The 18,004-nt window shown below is 49.5% G+C and overlaps 1 protein-coding gene and 1 non-coding gene across 22 annotated transcripts in view; both read left to right on the forward strand.

Annotated features, from left to right (window-relative positions):
- The window catches only part of CSGALNACT1 (chondroitin sulfate N-acetylgalactosaminyltransferase 1), a 329,577-nt gene that overhangs the window by 255,690 nt on the left and 55,883 nt on the right, over nucleotides 1-18,004 (forward strand). The gene's annotated exons all lie outside the window — the stretch shown is intronic.
- Nucleotides 11,869-12,035, forward strand: LOC122432651. The gene has a single exon (XR_006266915.1). It is a non-coding gene; the product is annotated as a U1 spliceosomal RNA (small nuclear RNA).

Below are 18,004 nucleotides of genomic sequence, written 5' to 3' on the forward strand. Positions count from 1 at the left end.
AGATCTCTGCAATCCTGGTTCTTGATTCTTTGATCTACACCTCGTGGAGGAGAAAGAAGGGAAGAGAAAGGGTCTGATTTGAAATCTTTTTTCTATAGTAATTAGAACAAGTGACAGAAGCTTGTAAGGATGAAGTCTGTCTTTGCAATAACATGTTTAGGTTTTTAAATTGGAAGTTTGCAACTCCTGTGGTAAAGAATCTGCCCACAATGCAGGAGAACCGGGTTCAATCCTTGGGTCGGGAAGATCCCCTGGAGAAGGATATGGCAACCCACTCTAGTTTTCTTGCCTGGAGAGTCCCATGGACAGAGGAGCGTGATGGGCGTCCATGGGGTCGCAAAGCATCAGACTGAGTGACTAACACTTTCACTTTCCATGGTAATTAGAATAAGCGACAGAACCTTGTGAGGATGAAGTCTGTCTTTAAGAGAAGGTGTTTGGGTTTGTAAACCTAACCTTGGACCCTTTTGTGTTTGGGTGTCAGCAGGCAGTTGAGTGGGAGTCTTCGGGCAGACCTGGGCTCCACAGCCTTGTAGGGCTCCACACGAGGGTCACGGGTTGGCTGAACCCTGAACTCGTGTGATAAGGCTGGGGGTTCTTTGTGTTTAGACGAGGAATAATGGAAGTCTGAGAATGCTTCCGGATGATAATGATTATGTCAACTGAAAAGCCAGCCCTGGGCCAGGAGCCGTGATGCCAGGGTGAGGGGCTGGGCGACCCTGGTCCAGACCCCGCACCTCCCAGCGGCTGGGTCTCCTTGCCCTTTAGTCAGAGGCCGACTTTCATGTCCCCCAAGGCCCTCCCAGCACAGCCTCCTGCAAAATACGAAGCACGGCTTCAGCTTTGTTCCTCTCGGCTTTGCTGAGGGACCATTCATGAGGGGTGCCCCGGCCCTCTGGATCCTGCTCTCTGGAAGGGTGGGGTTCAGACAGAGTTTTCTCTGATGGTGGCCACTTCCTGCATTTCTGTGAAACCTGCAGAGGGGGAACGCCTGCTGATGACCGTCTAATTTGTTATTCACGCTGTCTGAATTATTATCTATCTCTAAAACACAGAGGAAGTGACATTGACCCCTGTTTCCAGATGTTTCTTCTGGCACTGATTTTTGCATTGGATTCTCACATAATAGCATGAATCTTTGGTACAACCATCTGGGAAAAGAAGATAAAGTAGAAAAACATGATCAGATCCTGTGTGTTCGGAAACCCAACTGTTTATCTCAAGTGAACAGAACACTGCCCTTTGTGGCTTAGTGACTCCTGGTCAGGTCTGAGTGGCACGACTTTTGGTTTCGATGGCATTTTTTAAATGGAGCTCTTGGACCTGCAGTTGAGGTCAGCCATAAAACAATTTGTCGTTGTCCAGTCGCTCATTCGTGTCCGACTTGTTGCGACCTCATGGACTGCAGCATGCCAGGCTTCCCTGTCCTTCACCATGTCCTGGAGCTTGCTCAAACTTATGTCCATCGAATTGGTGATGCCATCCAACCATCTCATCCTCTGTCGTCCCCTTCTCCTTGAGCCCTCAATCTTTCCCAGCATCAGGGTCTCTTCCAGTGAGTCAGATCTTCTCATTGAGTGGCCAGAGTATTGGAGCTTCAGCATCAGTCCTTCCAATGAGTATTCAGGGTTAATTTCTTTTAGGAAAACAATGTAGCCTCTTGAATTATTATTGTAACCATCTAAACACTGGAAAACATGAGCCCTGTGTGAGGCGCTATGTCTGCAGTCTCCGTGGGGTGGTTCTGAACCAGCCTGGGCAGCTCACTTGCTCCAGCTTTCCTAGGGCTGGTGGAAGCAAGGGAGGGTCAGATGCTAAAAGACTTGATTTTGGGATGAGATGGAGCCGAGCCAAGAGTCACGAGAAAGTGAAGCTTTTGATGGTGCCCTGAGACCCGTTTTAAAACAAGGGGATATGGAAGTGGCTCCACAACCTTAGTGGCCACTGCAGTGACCGCCTGTGCTCTGCATCCAAGGCCAGGGAGGGGGTGGTTCCCAGGAGGCTGAGGGGGAGTGAGGATCCTGAGTGTTCTACATCCTTTGTTGATGCCTCAGCCTAACCTCCAGGGATGCCCTGTGGACCACGGTGCTGAGCTTTGCTAGACGAGTCAAGCCCAGCCCCAGGGCCGGGTGTCTGGAGGGCTGGGTGCTTGAAACCATGACACTTGGCGTGCCTTTTTGTGACTTGGGAAGGAAAGGTAAGATAGGTGTTCAGGTGCATTTTCCGGGCACTTGGGGGGCCTCTGGGGGTCTTGATGCCAAAATTAGGAAGAGCAGGGATTCTGTGTGGTGGGCAGGGTGTGGGGGGAAGAGCAGATGGTTCGGGGAGGTGGTTGCAGGCAGGACAGGATGGAGAGCTTGCAGTTTGCGGGCTTCTCATTGCATGGGGCTTCTCTTATTGTGGAGCGTGGGCTCCAGAGGGCTGGCTCAGTCGTTGTGGCGCATGGGCTTGGTTGCCCTGTGGCCGGTGGGATCTTCCTGGACTCAGGACTGAACCTGTGTTCCCTGCGTTGGTAGGCGGATTCTTATCCACTGTACCAGCAGGGAAGTTCCTGCACACACACTCTTGAACACAACCCTTTTGTAGAGAGCACCCCCTCCCCGCCAGGTCCTTTACATTGTAAATGTCTCTATCAACAGCAGCCAGAGTTTCCTGCATCACTAGTCAGGCTCTATCTGATTCACTCAGGGATGGGAGCTTTTGGGGGGCAGTGGTGAGATTACCTCTTACGCTTTGCTTAGAGTATTGGCAGCCCCCAGGGTCTGTAAAGCATCTCTCGTCCGTATCTGTCTGCTTCCACTGGGGCTGCTGATCAGAAGTGGGCGGGGTCTGCAGGGAGGTGGGCTGCCGGGGCTGCTGAACCTTGGCCCCGGTGGCTTTATCCTCCTTGAAGGACCCGAAGGAGCCGAGGTGCAGGAGGGGTGGACCCCAGGGGGAGTGGCTCCATCGTGGAAACGCTGGCCTGCGTCCTGCCTGGCTGTCCTGCCCTCAGCCCCATCTTTGCTGTGGATGTAGATGAAGGGAAGGAATAGACTTTTCCATCCTTGGAGGTTCTGTTGGCTAATCAATTGGTCTGGAAAACACAATCTGGAGAGGTGACTTCATGTGCAGGTGGGTGTTTGTGGGGAGGATGCTGATGGCAGAGTGTCAGAGCTTCCTTTTTAATGCTTGTTTATTCCATCTGTTTGGCTGCGTTGAGCCTTGTTTGTGGCTCACCGGCTCTTCATTGCGTCATGCGCGATCTTTTGTTGCAGCACACGGCCTCTTCAGTTGTGGCACATGGGCTGAGTTGCTCCCTGGCGTGCGGGATCTTAGTTCCCTGACCAGGGATCAAACCAGAGTCCTCTGCATTGGAAGGCGGATTCTTAACCCCTGGACCACCAGGGAAGTCCCACAAAGTGTCATAGTTTCTTAAATGGAGGGCTAGATGGGTAATAGGAGAGTTAAGCTCTGAGGTTTTTGAAGGCTTGGATGTTCAGTCTGTTCATTCATTGGGGGGCCCATGAACGAGTGTCTGTCCATGCTGGGGGCAGACAAAGTCACAGACACAACCCCTGCCCCTCACAGGTGATGACAGCAGAGTCACATCTTAAAGTGGTCCGGTGGGGAGAGATTGGCCATCTGTGGCAGGGTCAGAACGGTCTTCACGGAGAAGGCTCAGGCCGGGGAGGTGCTCTGCACAGCGGGAGTGATGAAGGCAGAACCTGGAGGCGTGTGAAAGCCTGGGATGTTTGGGGAGCTGCAGGCAGGATGCTGGAGTGTTAAGTAAGAGGATGTAGCTCTGGGTAGGAGGAGGTGTGGCAAGATGGTGATCCTGAAGAATTAGTACCAAGATCATCACGGGTTTATGTGCATTTTAGGGTTTCTAGTTTACCCTGCAGGGCATGTGCCATTATTGACCATTTTTAATTGTGGCTACATTGGTTTCTAGCCTGGTCACTGTGATAGCAGGGTAGAGGGGATATTTGAGAGGGCTGAGAGTTTGGGAAATAGTTTGGCAGTTCCTCTACATAGGAAACATAGTTAACTGCATGACCCAGTGGTTCTGCTTAAAGTATGAATCGAGAGAAAGGAGAATGTACGTTCACACAAAATCTTGGACACAGATATTCACGACAGCTGGATAGTGGGAACAACCCACATGTCCACCTGTGGACGGACTGATACACACAATATGACTTTTCCATGCAAAATTATTTGCCATAGAAAGAAACAAAGGACTGATATACACTGCAAAGCGTATGTCCCTTGAAAACATGATGCTGAGTGAAGAGAATCCACATACAAAAGACCACATATTGTGTAATCCACTTACATGAAATGCCCAGAAGAGGCAAGTCTGTAGCGACAGGAAGTAGCTTGCTGGTTGCCTAGGACCTCAGGTGGGTGGGTGGGTGGGGGGGGAGGGGGTGAGGAGTGACTGCTAACATAGCTACAGAGTTTCCTTTTAGGGAGATGAAATGCTCCAAAATGCCATGGTGGTAGTGGTTGCAAAACTGTGAATATAGTAAAAAAAAAAAAAGTGACTTGTACAGTTGAAACAGTGAATTGTTTGGTATGTGAATTACATCTCAGTAAAGCTACTTAAAAATAAATATGATATAATCTCTGTCCTTTAAAAAAATGCAAAGGCTGGGAGATCAATGAAAAGGCTTTAAAAATAGTTGAGGTGGTGAAGGCTCCTGCAGCACAGATGCAGTCCTGGAACAGGAGGGCGGGGTAGGGCTCAGTACATCAGGAGGTGGTAGCTTTGGGGTCCAACCAAAAGCTTAGCGACTGAACAACAGCAGAAATAGAATTCTGGGCTTCTTTTTTTTTTTGGCCATGCTGCGAGGCAGCAGTATCTTAGTTCCCCAACCAGGGATCGAACCCTTGCCCCTGTGTGGAAGTATGGAGGGTGGGGTGCAGTGGACCCCCAGGGAGGTCCTCTGGACTTTTCCATAGGCATTTCTCCAGAGTGTGTAATGAACAAGCTGCCAGGAATATACTTACATCACGCTTTTTCAAAAGGGGATTTTAGGCAGCAGTGGTATTTATTGATGTCAAACCTCTTTCCCCTTTATGTAAGTGCTAAATCATGTCTTTCTTTATATGAGACACCAATACAGGCAGAGACTGGATGGGGAAGTGGAGCAGGGGCTGGAAGAATGAAGACCCATATCTCACTTTTGCTCTGAGATTAATTCAACAGACAGGAAGACAAAGAATCCCTGCTTGCATGTTTCTGACTGTAGTCAACTGACTGCCTTAACAATGACTTTCCAGTTTGGAAATCATCTTCCAAGCACACTGTCATTGGCCCGAGGCCAAGCATTCAAGCGTAAGAACCAAAAGCCTGCGTGCCATCGCTGGTCGGTGACCATTGGCAGAGGCCTAGGAGCTTGGCTGCAGGGTGGGCCAGATGTGAGGCCAACACTCAGCTGGGCCTCCCGCTGCTATTGAAGGGACAAAAGCTTTGAGGGCCAAGCCCAGTCCAGTGGGTGCCAGGCCCTGCAGAGGCTTGGCAGCATATGGCAGGGTGGCCATGCAGAGCACGTGGTGTAGAGTTCAGGGGCCCCGCCAGGGATGGGGTGCAGGAACCAGCTGGACACAGGGAAGCGGCGGGAGACGCGATCTGAATCAGGTCAGGAGGGGTCGGCACCCTCGGTGGTTGTTCAGGCGCTCAGTCATGTCCGACTCTTTGCGACCCCACGGACTGCAGCATACCAGGCCTCCCTGTCCATCACCATCTCCCAGAGCTTGCTCAGACTTCTGTCCATCGAGTCGGTGATGCCATCCAACCATCTCATCCTCTGTCATCCCCTTCTCCTCCTGCCTTCAATTTTTCCCAGCATCAGGGTCTTTTCTAATGAGTTGGTTCCTCACATCAGGTGGCCAAAGTATACTGGAGTTTCAGCTTCAGCATCAGTCCTTCCAATGAACATTCAGGACTGATTTCCTTTAGGATGGACTGGTTGGACCTCCTTACAGTCCAAGGGACTCTCAAGAGTCTTCTCCAGTACCATATCTCAAAAGCATCAGTTCTTTGGCATTCAGCCTTCTTTATGGTCCAACTCTCACATTCGTTCATGACTACTGGAAAAACCATAGCTTTCACTAGATGGACCTTTTTTGGCACCTGGAGATAGGTGTTTATTCAACAGACATTATTGAATGTCTGCTGTGCATCGGGCACCACCCTGGGGGCTGTGCTGGCGGGCCTTAGGATGAGGGCTGTGGGCTTCTCTGGAAGGAGTCCCCATAGTTCTCATGTCGGTAATATTTTGTTATTGAAACCCTATGAAATTACAGCCATTTCCGAAGAGATTCTCACTAGTTGCCAATGTTCCCCAAAGGCGATAGTTTGAACTTTTTATTCATTTTCAAATTCATGGTCGAACCTCCTCAACTTTTGAATATGTAGAGTTTATTAATAGTATGGAGTATGCTTTGACCTTCTCTCCATGTTTAATGAAATCATTCATCTCAGTAACCTCTACCCACAAACTCAACGGCACTGGAATTCATGAAAAATAGTAGACTGTGTGGCCTCACATAAAGTGTGTGAATATAAAAGTATGTCTCATACCCTTCAATTATGTACCAAATTTATTCAGAATCAGTCATGTCCTTTGCAGACTAGTGAATAACAGAGAGGCATACATCAAATGCTCCGAGTAAGATCTAAACAGACCCTACTTTATATGGCTAAAGGTACAGTGAGCCTGATAGCAGTTCTCGCTTAAACTTTTAAGTCCAGACAAATATGAAATATAAATGAGGAAAAGATATGAACAGATCATACAGAAGAGACATGGGTGCCTGAAAATCACATGCAAAAGTGAGAAATAGATAAAAATTAAACAAAAATTGAATATTAAATTGCCATAATAAAAATTGCAGTCCATGACATTGGTAAGGTGAGGTGAAATTAACATTTATACCTAGTAATGTGAATATAAGTGGATACAGCCATTCTGTAAGGCAGTTTGTGACAAGAGCCGCTAAAATGTTCATACCTTTTCCCAGTATTTTCATTTCTGAACACTTGTTCTCAAAATGCCCATGAATGTTTACATCAAGAATGTTCACTGTAGAAATGGTTGTAATAGTGAAAAAAATAGAAACAGCCCAAATGCCTGACAATAGGAGACTGGTAAAATCATGTTGTTGTTGTTAAGTCACTAAGTTGTATCCGACTCTTTGCAACCCCATGGACTGCAGCACACCAGGCTTCCCTGTCCTCCACTATCCCCCAGAGCTTGCTCAAACTCATGTCCGTTGAGTCGTTGATGCCATCCAAACAACTCATCCTCTGTTGCCCCCTTCTCCTCTTGCCCTCAGTCTTTCCCAGCATCAGGATCTTTTCCAATGAATCAGCTCTTCACCTCAGGTGGCCAAAGTATTGGAGCTTCAGCTTCAGCGTCAGTCCTTCCAAGGAATATTCAGGGTTGATCTCCTTTAGGATTGACTGGTTGGATCTCCTTGCAGTCCAAGGGACTGTCAAGAGTCTTCTCCAACACCACAGTTCAAAAGCATCAATTCTTTGGCACTCAGCTTTCTTTATGGTCCAACCCTCACATCCATACATGACTATGGAAAAACCATAGCTTTGACTAGATGGACCTTTGTCGGCAAAGTGACGTCTCTGCTTTTTAATATGCTGTCTAGGTTTGTCATACTTTGCTTCCAAGGAGCAAGTGTCTTTTAATTTCATGGCTGCAGTCAGCATCTGCAGTGATTTTGGGGCCCAAGAAAATAAAGCCTGTCACTGTTTCCGTTGTTTCCCCATCTATTTGCCATGAAGTGATGGGACTGGATGCCAAGAACTTCATTTTTTGAATGTTGAATTTTAAGCTAACTTTTTCACTCTTCTCTTTCACCTTCTTTAAAAGGCTGTTTAATCCCTCTTTGCTTTCTGCCATTAGAGTGGTATCATCTGCATATCTGAGGTGGTTAATTTTTAACCCAGCAGTCTTGATTCCACCTTGTGATTCACCTAGCCTGGCATTTTGCATAATGTATTCTATTGTTCAGAAACCAAAAATCATTTATTAACTACTAATAGAATGGGACACAGCCTGTATCATGGAAAAACTGTAATTTTAGCTGTGAAAGTACTAAGTTTACATCTAACTATAAAAATTAAGAAGATGAAACTACTGTATCAAAGCATTTATAGTCTTATTTGCAAGTGGTGGAATTATAGGTGATGCTGTGTTTCCGGACATCCTACTTGAACAATCTGTTGCTCTTATACTTTGCAAAAGGATATAGCAGCGCCTGAATGATGTTGACGTGATTAAAAAAGAAAGTAGTGTCTGATCTCCTCAAAGTGACAGAATCTGATGTTTGGGACAGACGCAGAATCCAGGGTGGTGGTGTCCGTGCATTTCTGTCCTGCTTCTAGAGACTCAAGACAAGAGAAAAATAACATTGTAGGCCATGTTCTCGTTCTTGAGCAGTCTTGACCCTCAATAACAGGGCTGGAGGAGGCTGCCAGCCTGCAGAGGCGAGTCATTCTTAGGAAGGCGATGACCAGCCTCTTGGAAGGGGCTTGAGCACGGCTTCTTTGTGTCCGCCCTCGTCGTGGTGGGTGGCAGGTGTCTGGCTGGAGGGTAGGACCCAGCAGAGAGCCGTGCGGTCACCCTCACCAGCTCTGCGGGACTCTGGCCCTGGATCCCTGGCCCCTGGTGGAGCCTGCATTCCAGTGATGCCCCGCAGCTCTGATGCTGTCTCCCTGAATCCTGGTCCCTGTGGCATCTTACTCTGCTTTCTAACTTTCCTTAAAGCCTTCCCGGGACTTCTCTAAGAGGAACGGGCGCTTCAAATGTCAAGAAAGAGGAGAACAAGGCACCTCTTCTTCCTCCTCTTGGAAGAAGACCCTACTGTCGATGGTGCCTTTTTTTAAAGCCTGTCTCTCCCCTTTCCCTTCTTTTCCAAAAATAGGTCTTGTGAAAGTCAGTGTGAGCTGCGGCAGCCTCGCATCTGTTGCTTTCCATCTGTAGCTCGGTCTGTACAATGCGCCATATATTTAGCTGCCTAAATCGGGACTGTTCCGCATGCTGATTCACGAGGAGCTGGGCAGTCATGTGGGCGAGCAGGGCTGTTTGTTGGTCAGGGCTGGCTGCTGGATGCTCTCGGCTCTCACCCGCGGATCCAGAAGTGAGAGATATTTGGGGACATCAAGAGAGCAGATGGCCCGTGAAGGCAGCTGGCCCAGGCAGTAATTAGTCCAGGGAGGCGATGGGTCATTTTCTGAGCTTGGAGCAGAATTTCGCGTCTGTTGGTGCCATTCAAGTTGCGGAGAGAGGCTTCGGGTAGAACTGGTAGGGCTGGAAACTGTCTGTCAATGAGTCACCGCAGCTGAGAGATAACAGCTCGGCTTTGCTTCCCAAGGGAAAGGTTCCTAGCAAGAAGATAGAAGGGGAGAGGTTCTGTTTGTTTTAAATTTAAAATGAGAGGTACTCAGCGCTTTTTTTTTTTTTTCCAGTGAATGGGTTATTCTTTTTTAAATTTTGTTTATTTACTTTTGGCTGGGCTGGGCCTCCGTTGCTGCAGTCTTTTCTCTAGTTGGCACGGGCCGGCTCTGCTCTCCAGCTTCCGCAGTCAGGCTTCTCGTTGCAGTGGCTTCTCGTTGCAGTGGCTTCTCGTTGCAGAGCATGGGCTCTGGGGTGGTCGCACTGCAACAGGTGTGGGCTCAGGTTAGTTGCCCCTCGGCCTGTGGAATCTTCCCAGAGGATCGAACTCGTGTCCCCTGAATTGGAAGGCAGATTCTTAACCACTGGACCCCCAGGGAAGTCCTCGACTCCTTCATAGGGCTAGAGAAAGATGAATTTGTCGAGGGAGCCGGTAAAAACCCGACATGGGGTATTTGGCCGCACCCCCGTGACCTCCTCTTTCACGACACCCGTGTCCTGTGATGGCTAAGCTTTCTGCGTCCCCACCAGCCTGAGTGGAGGCCCCACTTCTCCTATCCCTCTGTAGCCCTGACACTTAAGTGGAGTCTCTGGTACATAGGTGCTGGCGATGTCTGTTGAATGAATACATGAACGCATAGCAGCAGGGATTGGCCTGCACGGGAGGAAGGAGAAAGCTTCCTTTGAGACGGAGAAGAGGGTGGCTCTGCAGTGTGCTGAGTCAAGTTTTGCTCATTTGATTTTTTCGTCTGAGAGAGTGACTAGGAATTTAAGGTCTGAACATAAAAATAAGCACTGTACTTACTATTCAGTAAATGACAGTGATGATTTCATGTGACGCTTTTATTCGTCTGTATCTCTGTGTTTGAGTCTTTAAAGTAGAAAGCTAATTTAAGGTGCGTTTGGCCTTTCTCTTGTAGTAACCATCCCTGTTCACGCCCGTGGTCCATCTCCCCCCTCTTCCAGGGACACCTCACCCTCTGCTTCACGGCGCGCTCTCTGCTGTTAACCCGTCTCTGGTGACCTGGCCCCCGTCACTTGTCTCTGTGCCTCACATGTAGGGGATGCATTTTCCGCCCTTTAAAGGGGAGCCAGTGTCTTTTCTTGGACATATTTGCAATCACAGCTGCATGTAATTAGTTTTTACAATCTCGGTCTACGTAAAGTGCAAACCCTCCCATTCTGCTGTGATTCACAGGCAGGGAAAAGAGCTCTGCACCAATTACTGTGTGTGTGTGTGTGTGTCTGTGTGTCTGTGTGTGTCTCTCTGTGTGTATGCGTGTATGTGTGTGTGTCTGTGTATGTGTATGTCTGTGTGTATGTGTGTGTGTGTCTGTGTGTGTGTGTCTGTGTGTGTCTCTCTGTGTGTATGCGTGTATGCGTGTGTGTCTGTGTATGTGTATGTCTGTGTGTATGTGTGTGTGTGTCTGTGTGTGTGTGTCTGTGTGGGTCTGTGTGTGTGTGTGTCTCTGTGTGTGTGTTTGTGTGTGTATATGTGTGTATGTGTGTATGTGTCTGTGTGTCTGTGTGTGTATTTGTGTGTGTCTGTGTGTTTGTGTGTGTGTCTCTGTGTGTGTGTGTCTGTGTGTGTGTTTGTGTGTGTATGTGTCTGTGTGTGTGTGTCTGTGTGTGTATGCATGTGTGTCTGTGTGTGTGTGTGTCTTCCCCACTCATCCAGCAGGCCCTTCTCCGACACCAGCTGGGTGTCCTGCAGTTCAGCTCAGTTCTGATACCTCCTACCTGGAGGTACATCGGATTCCACGGGTGTAAAGGGCTCAGTCCCACAAGGCTGCCACTTTCCCCGACTTCAGACCCCAGGTTATCACCCGTGCTTCTGACCAACCAGCTGTAGGCTGGAGGTTCCGACGTCCCCTTCCGGATTCAGTTAATTTCCTAGAGCAGCTCACAGAACTCAGAGAGACATTTTGCTCGTTTGCTGGTTTTTTATGGAAGGATGTGTTGGAGGTTGCTGATGAGCATCCGGGTTGGAGCCGTCTGTAGAGCAGGCATGTGGGGAGAGGGGAGCTCCCCTGATCTCTCTGGGTCCCACCCGCCCGCCAGCATCTCCACCTGTTCACCAGCCTGGATGCTCTCGGAACCCCCATGCCTCTGGGATCTTTATGGAGGCGTCATCACACAGGCCTGATGGATTGTTAACTCCACTCCCATCCCTTTTCCAGAGAATGTGGGGTGGGGCTGAAAACTCCCAAGCTTCTAGTCACAACTCTGTCTTTCCATTGACCAGCCCCCAAGCAGCAGCCCACCCAGAGTTACCTCAACAGAACAAAAGACGCGCCTGTCACCCGGGACATCCCAAGGGTCCCCGGGAACCAGGGCAGAGACCAGTATACATTTTTCCACAGTGTCACAGTTGGGAATGTGTATTAGACTATCCCATCCTTCTGCTGGCTTCTTTCATGAGTTTGGCTTGGGAGCCTGGCTGCCTGGATTTAGATCTCAGCTCAGCCGTGTAGCTAGCTGGCATGGGAGATGCTGTGAGCACGAAGCTGGCTTTTCCCAGGGCGTGTGGCTTATCCATGGCAGTTTGGTTGTGCTGACCCCTGTGAGTTCCCCAAATGTGGGCGACTCGGCTGCATACTTTGTGGTGGTGGGGGACTGCGTGGGCACTTTGCCCTGTAAAGAGAAAAAAGAGTGACTTTCACTCACTCTGTCTGCACAGTGAGTGAGTGAGAAGTTGCTCAGTCGTGTCCGACTCTTTGCAACCCCGTAGACTGTAGCCCGCCAGGCTCCTCCATCCATGGGATTCTCCAGGCAAGAATACTGGAGTGGGTAGCCATTCCCTTCTCCAGGGGATCTTCCTGACCCAGGGATCAAACCTGGGTCTCCTGCACTACAGGCAAGATTCTTTACCTCTGAGCCACCAAGTGGACATTACTAATACCTCATAGGATTGTCTCACGGGATATATGGGTTCATACAGATAATACTTTTATAGCAGCCCCCAGCACAGTCAGTGTTAATTATTACTACTATTTTTGTTATTTGTTGGTAGGCCTGGGGGAGGCATTTTTATAGCCCCAGACATCTTTTAGACTCCTTCCCTGGCTTCTTAACACTCTTCTGAATTATAATTAATTTTCCCTAAGACACAACAGTTGTGGTAAGTTCATTTCCCTTTCTTGACCCATCTTCAAAATACCATTTAATATAAGCAAAGTTAAAAGTTTTCCAGGGAAGAAGTTTTGAAAAGTTCTCCTCACAAAGTTAGAGTTCGGTTCTAACCCAGTTATTAATATTGTGGTTATCGGCGGTCACATTTCAGTGTCTGTATTAAGTAGACTAATCGTAGTTTTGTGCGCGCTGTGTCTGTTGATGTAAGAGAGTGTCTCTTGGGAAGTGTATAATGTAGGGAATTTTGAACCTGGGATGACTATCAGTATTCACATTTATTTCAGCACATCTTAGAATGTGAGTTTTCCTTCTTTCTTGTTCCTGCCTTGGGGCCGCCGTGTTCCATTTTTTTTTCCTTTCTCTTTTCTTTTTTAATTTTCATTTGCATTGGAGGCTAATTACTTTACAGTATTGTGGTGCTTTTATTCTCAAGCCCCAAGCCTCCTGTGGCTGGGAGTGCAACGATTTCGCAATCCCTGCAGTGTCTTCCTCTCGGGAGATGGAGGCAGGGGAAGGGTCTCGCGGTTGGCTGGCGAGTGAAAAGGCAATTCTGTGCTGAGAACTCCGAGCGGCAGACGAGGACGATGCCCCGTGGCGGAAGCTGCAGGCTTGTTTGTTAGTGCTGTGACTTCATGCCTGCTGGCGTTTACAAGTAGAGTATCGGGGTCCTGCAAGGCCCGCCCGTTTTTCTTGTCTGAGATCTCACCCATCATTCTTACTGACTTTCCACTCATCATGTTAACTGTGATTTAGATGCTCATTTCTCTGGCCCCAGGCTCACTTGTTCTGCCTTTGAACTTGGTGCAGACTCTGTCATGACCTTGCACGTGGTGGTCCCCCCTGCCTTGGTAGGGTGGGAGGACCCTGTCCTCACTCCTGTCACAGAAACTGGATGTCCAGTGCCCTTGGGACCTGGGACCCGTGGGACCGAGCAGGAGCAGAAATAAAGGAAACTCATCCTTTTCTTTCTGGACCCACAGCTACCACTGGGAGGTGGAATGGTCATCTCTTTGGGGGTGTCGGTTGGAGTGAAATTGTCTTTCTAAAGCAATACTGTGTTTTAGAATATAGTTGATTTCATAGTGCTTTTCAAATATCAACCCAGTAAATAAGTCTCTGGGGGCAGATCGTGAGTAAATCTTAAAGCACAAGCTTTTGGGAATAAAATTTAAGCTCTTTAGAGTTGTCAGCTTGAGGGGAGGGATAAAATGAGATAATCCTTCAGAGAGGAAGCGTCATACGGGAAGTGTGAGCTGGCGTCTGAATGTAGGTTAACTTTCTTCCCCAGAAATAACGGTGAAAGGATGCCTCTTCACCGCAGCTTCCTGAGAGGACGTGTGGTGAATCCCGAGGCCGTCACACGGGCGTTAGCAGCAGCAGCCTCTCAGCTCCCACTCCATGCCGGGCGCCGTCCCGGACACTGGGGGCCGTCCTGGGCACTGGGGGCCCCGGAAGTGGAAACCCAGAGAGTCTGGCTCATGGAGTTTGCCTTCCAGTTGGGGAAGAGAGTAAATATAAGCCTGAAGGAGCAGATCACACATCAAGAGGAAAGATGGGTTCCTTTATCAGGGAAGAATAAAGGTGCTGTAGCTCAGATGGGAAAGAATCTGCCTGCAATGCGGCAGAACCTGGGTTCAGTCCCAGAGTCAGGACGATCCCCTGGAGGAGGAGATGGCAACCCACTCCGGTATTCCTGCCTAGAGAATCTCATGCACAGAGGAGCCTGGCGGATCACAAAGAATCGGACACGACTGAGCAACGAACATGCACATACAAGTTGTGTGGGGGGTTGCTTCTGGGGAGAACACTTCAGTCTGAAATACAGTGATCAGATGAGGTCGTGCTGGGGTGTGACAGATGGACAGAAGTGTGGAGAAGGCGAGGGAGCTGGGCCTTCATACACCTGGGGGGGTGTCTAGAGAGGAGAGGTGGGGCACTGGATCATCCTGGGAACCTGCCAGGTGCCCGGGGTGGGGGACAGTGTGGGCTGGACAGAGCTGTTGGGGAAGAGAGGGGAGATGGAGCCAGCAGTGGGGTGGGGGGGAGGTGCATATCTCATGGACCACTGTGGGGACTTACTTTACATGCCTCAGTGAAATGGGGAGATCCTGACTGGTTTTGAGCTGACGGGGTAACATGATCTGACTTAAATTTTGGAAGGGTGATTTTGGATGCTGTGTGGGGAGCAGACCGTGGGGCGGGTGGAAGCCAGGCGACCTCTCCTGGGCTGTTACAGGGACTACGCACAGGTGGTGTGGCTGGACCACTGGGAGATGCTTGGCAGTGGTCAGATGCTGGGCGTGTTTTGAGGATGGAGCCAGCATGTTTGCCAGTGGATGGATGAGCAAGATGGGGGAGTCGGGGGTGATGCTGGGGGCTTGAGCCTGAGCATCCAGGGGACGCGTTGCTGTCCCGGAGGTGGGCAGACTCTGGGCAGAGCATATGCATGCCTGTGTATGCATGTGCACGCACGTGTGTGTGTGTGTGTGTTTTGGGTGGGTGGGTAGAGGGGTCTATCTTGTGTCTTTCTCATGTCTAAACTGTATGAAGCTCATTCTTGGAGAAAATTTAAGTTCTCCGATTAGATTTCCTGAACAAGTGCACACCCTTGTGCACATACACATGATATCCTCGGGGAAAGTGGGTCCCGTGTAACTGATGGTGGCCATCACTGGTCCCGGGACTGCAGGGCAGGGACCATCAATGGAGGAGGGGCTTAAACAACAGGCGTTTATTTTCTCACAAATCGGGAGGCTGGAAGTCCAAGATCAAGGTGTGGGCAGGTTTGGTTTCTTCCGAGCACTTTATCATTGGCCTGCAGACGGCTGCCCCTACTGGGTCCGCCTGTGGTCTTCTCCTCACACATGTATCCCTGGTGCCTCTGTGTGTCCTGACCTCCTCATCTTATAAGGGAACCAGTCAGATTGGATTAGGACCCTGTAACAGCCTCATGGGGACATGATCACCTCTTTAGAGTTCGTGTCTCTAAACATAGCACCTTCTGAGATGCTCTGGGTGGTTAGCCTGTGAATTTTTGGAGGACAAAATCCAGCTGCTAGTGTTGGTCTTCTTTGGTATCTGGGAATCTGAAGGGGTGTCATTGGAATGTTCTGCGTGTGTGCACTTGTTTGTGCCGAGTCCCTTGGTTGTGTCTGAGTCTTTGCAACCCTGTGGACTGTAGCCTTCCAGGCTCCTTGTCCATGGGATTCTCCAGGCAGGAATGCTGGAGTGAGTTGCCATTTTCTCCTCCAGGGGATCTTCCCGACCCAGGGATTAAACCTGCATCTCCTGTGTCTCCTGCATTGGCAGGCAGACTCTTTACCACTGCCCCACCTGGAAATGACCCCTGAAATGAGATTGTTGATAATATCCCTCACGTTAAAGGACAAAACATTGAAATAAATGGTCCTGCTGTGTATATTCATTTCACTCTCTCAGGACTCTGTTGAGAGCTTATGATGTATGAGGCTTTGAAACAGAGAGGAGTAAGAGCGTTCTCCTCGTCCCACTGGGCAGCCCCGTCCACAGGTGACCCAGCAGGAGGCTGGAAAGGAACAGCTAGGGAAACTGGCAGAGAAGTAGGAGAACGTGGTACCTTGAAAGCCAAGGAACGGAGGTGTTTTCAATGGAGAGAGTTGGCATTCACAAGCCTCAACTACTAACAGTTGAGATGTGAATGAGAGTGAAGACAGAATTAGTGCGAAAACCGAAGTATCCCGATTTCACAACACGGGAAAAATGGGAGAAAAAGAAGAAATCCAGCTGTATCAGATTAGTAACACTGACAGAACCAGGGGCCCACCTGCAGGCGCCCGGACGGCTGGCCCACATGCCACCCTGACCACCTGCTCTCACCGTGACAGTCTGCACCCCCTAGTGGGTGTCATTCACAAGACCGTCGCCCTGCGGGGTGGGTGTTCACGAGCCGAATTGCACGTTGTAAACACATTGGATGAGCCATCTCCTGACGTTCAGCGTGTCCTCCTGCCCCCAGGGTTCCCCCTCCATTTCTTCTCATAGAAAGATCCACCATTCACACGCTGACAATCCAAAGTAGACTTTAGTTTTATTTTTTAAGATTTTTTAATATGGACTATTTTGAAAATCTTTATTGAATTTGTTGCGGCGTTGTTTCTGTTGTTTATGTTTTGGATTTTTTTTTTTGGCCACGGGCATGTGGGATCTTAGCTGCCTGACCAGGGATTGAACCCACAACCCCTGTGTTGGAAGGTGAAGTCTTAGGTACTGCACTGCCAGGGAAGTGTCCCCTAAAGTGGATTTTATCAAATGGGGAAAACGGGGCATCTCGAGACCCTTACTGGTGCACCGCGCCCTGCATGGCCCTTTTAAGGACAATAGGCGCCGAGGGTGGGAGGCTCCTTTGGTCTCAGGCTTGTTCACAGGCGTTCAGGCTCACGGCAGGCCTCTGAAGGACGGAACCTCCGTCACACCAGGCCTCTGCAGCCGGAATGCTCCCTTCCTGGTCCCGTTCAGAGTGAGGCGTCAGAATGCTTCAGGGTGGAAAAGGTCTTCCCTCACCTGCTAGAACCGCTCTGCAGCGCAGCGCTGGGCTCTGGCGACGGCCTCGCAGGGTGTGGGAACCCCTGTGTGTGGAAGCCTTGGGATTGCAGTCTCTAAAGCATGCTTCCTGGCCTCTGCTGCACTGTGCGGTCTCTTGGGGTGTCCCAGCTGCACTCATTGAATCAGGATATCTGGGGCCGGGGCCAGGGCAGCCCCTGGGGGATGCTGATGAGAGCAGGTGCATACGTGAGCTGCCGCCCTGATAGAGATGCCAGCCCTAGAGCTGAGACAGCCTCACAGGTAGTTCTCAAGGCTGTGCCTGCCCTGGCACGGGTCTCTGAAAGCTGTGATTCTCCAGGTGGAATGTTATGAAACGTGCTTGACCTCCTCTCTGTAACCAGCACGTGACCTTCATCTGGGGGGAACCAAAGTCGTTCTTCTTCCTTTCCTTCTCCTCAAATAATATTCTGGCTCACACTCACTGAGCGCTTCAAGGGCTTTGTGTATTAAGTGCTGTATATGTACTTCAGTCCTCACAAGGACCCTGGAGACGGGTCTTTATTGCAATCATGTGTATTGCAAGCGAGGACACAGGGGCAAAGAAAGCTGCAGTCATCTGCCCAGAATTACACGGCTGGTGCTTGAACCCAGGTGCCCTGGCTTCGGCGCCCTGCCTCCATCCACGGAGAGAAAGCCAAGCACCGATTCACTCAGCAGGTATTTACGGGCCCCTGCAGCATGCCAGGCCCTTACTCACACTTTCATTGTGAATTAGGGGCACCTTAACAGATAACAGGCCTGTGTAATGCTCTCAGAAACACATGACTGAAAATCAATTTCAAAATAATTATTCTTGGTTGATGTCCTATAACACTTAACTATTTAATTGACTGTATTTTGTTTTACTATCTCTGAGATGCCCTCTTTAGCCCGTGGATTACTTAGATGCGTGT

The sequence above is a fragment of the Cervus canadensis genome, chromosome 31, assembly GCF_019320065.1.
Source record: "Cervus canadensis isolate Bull #8, Minnesota chromosome 31, ASM1932006v1, whole genome shotgun sequence".
Classification (NCBI taxonomy): domain Eukaryota; kingdom Metazoa; phylum Chordata; class Mammalia; order Artiodactyla; family Cervidae; genus Cervus; species Cervus canadensis.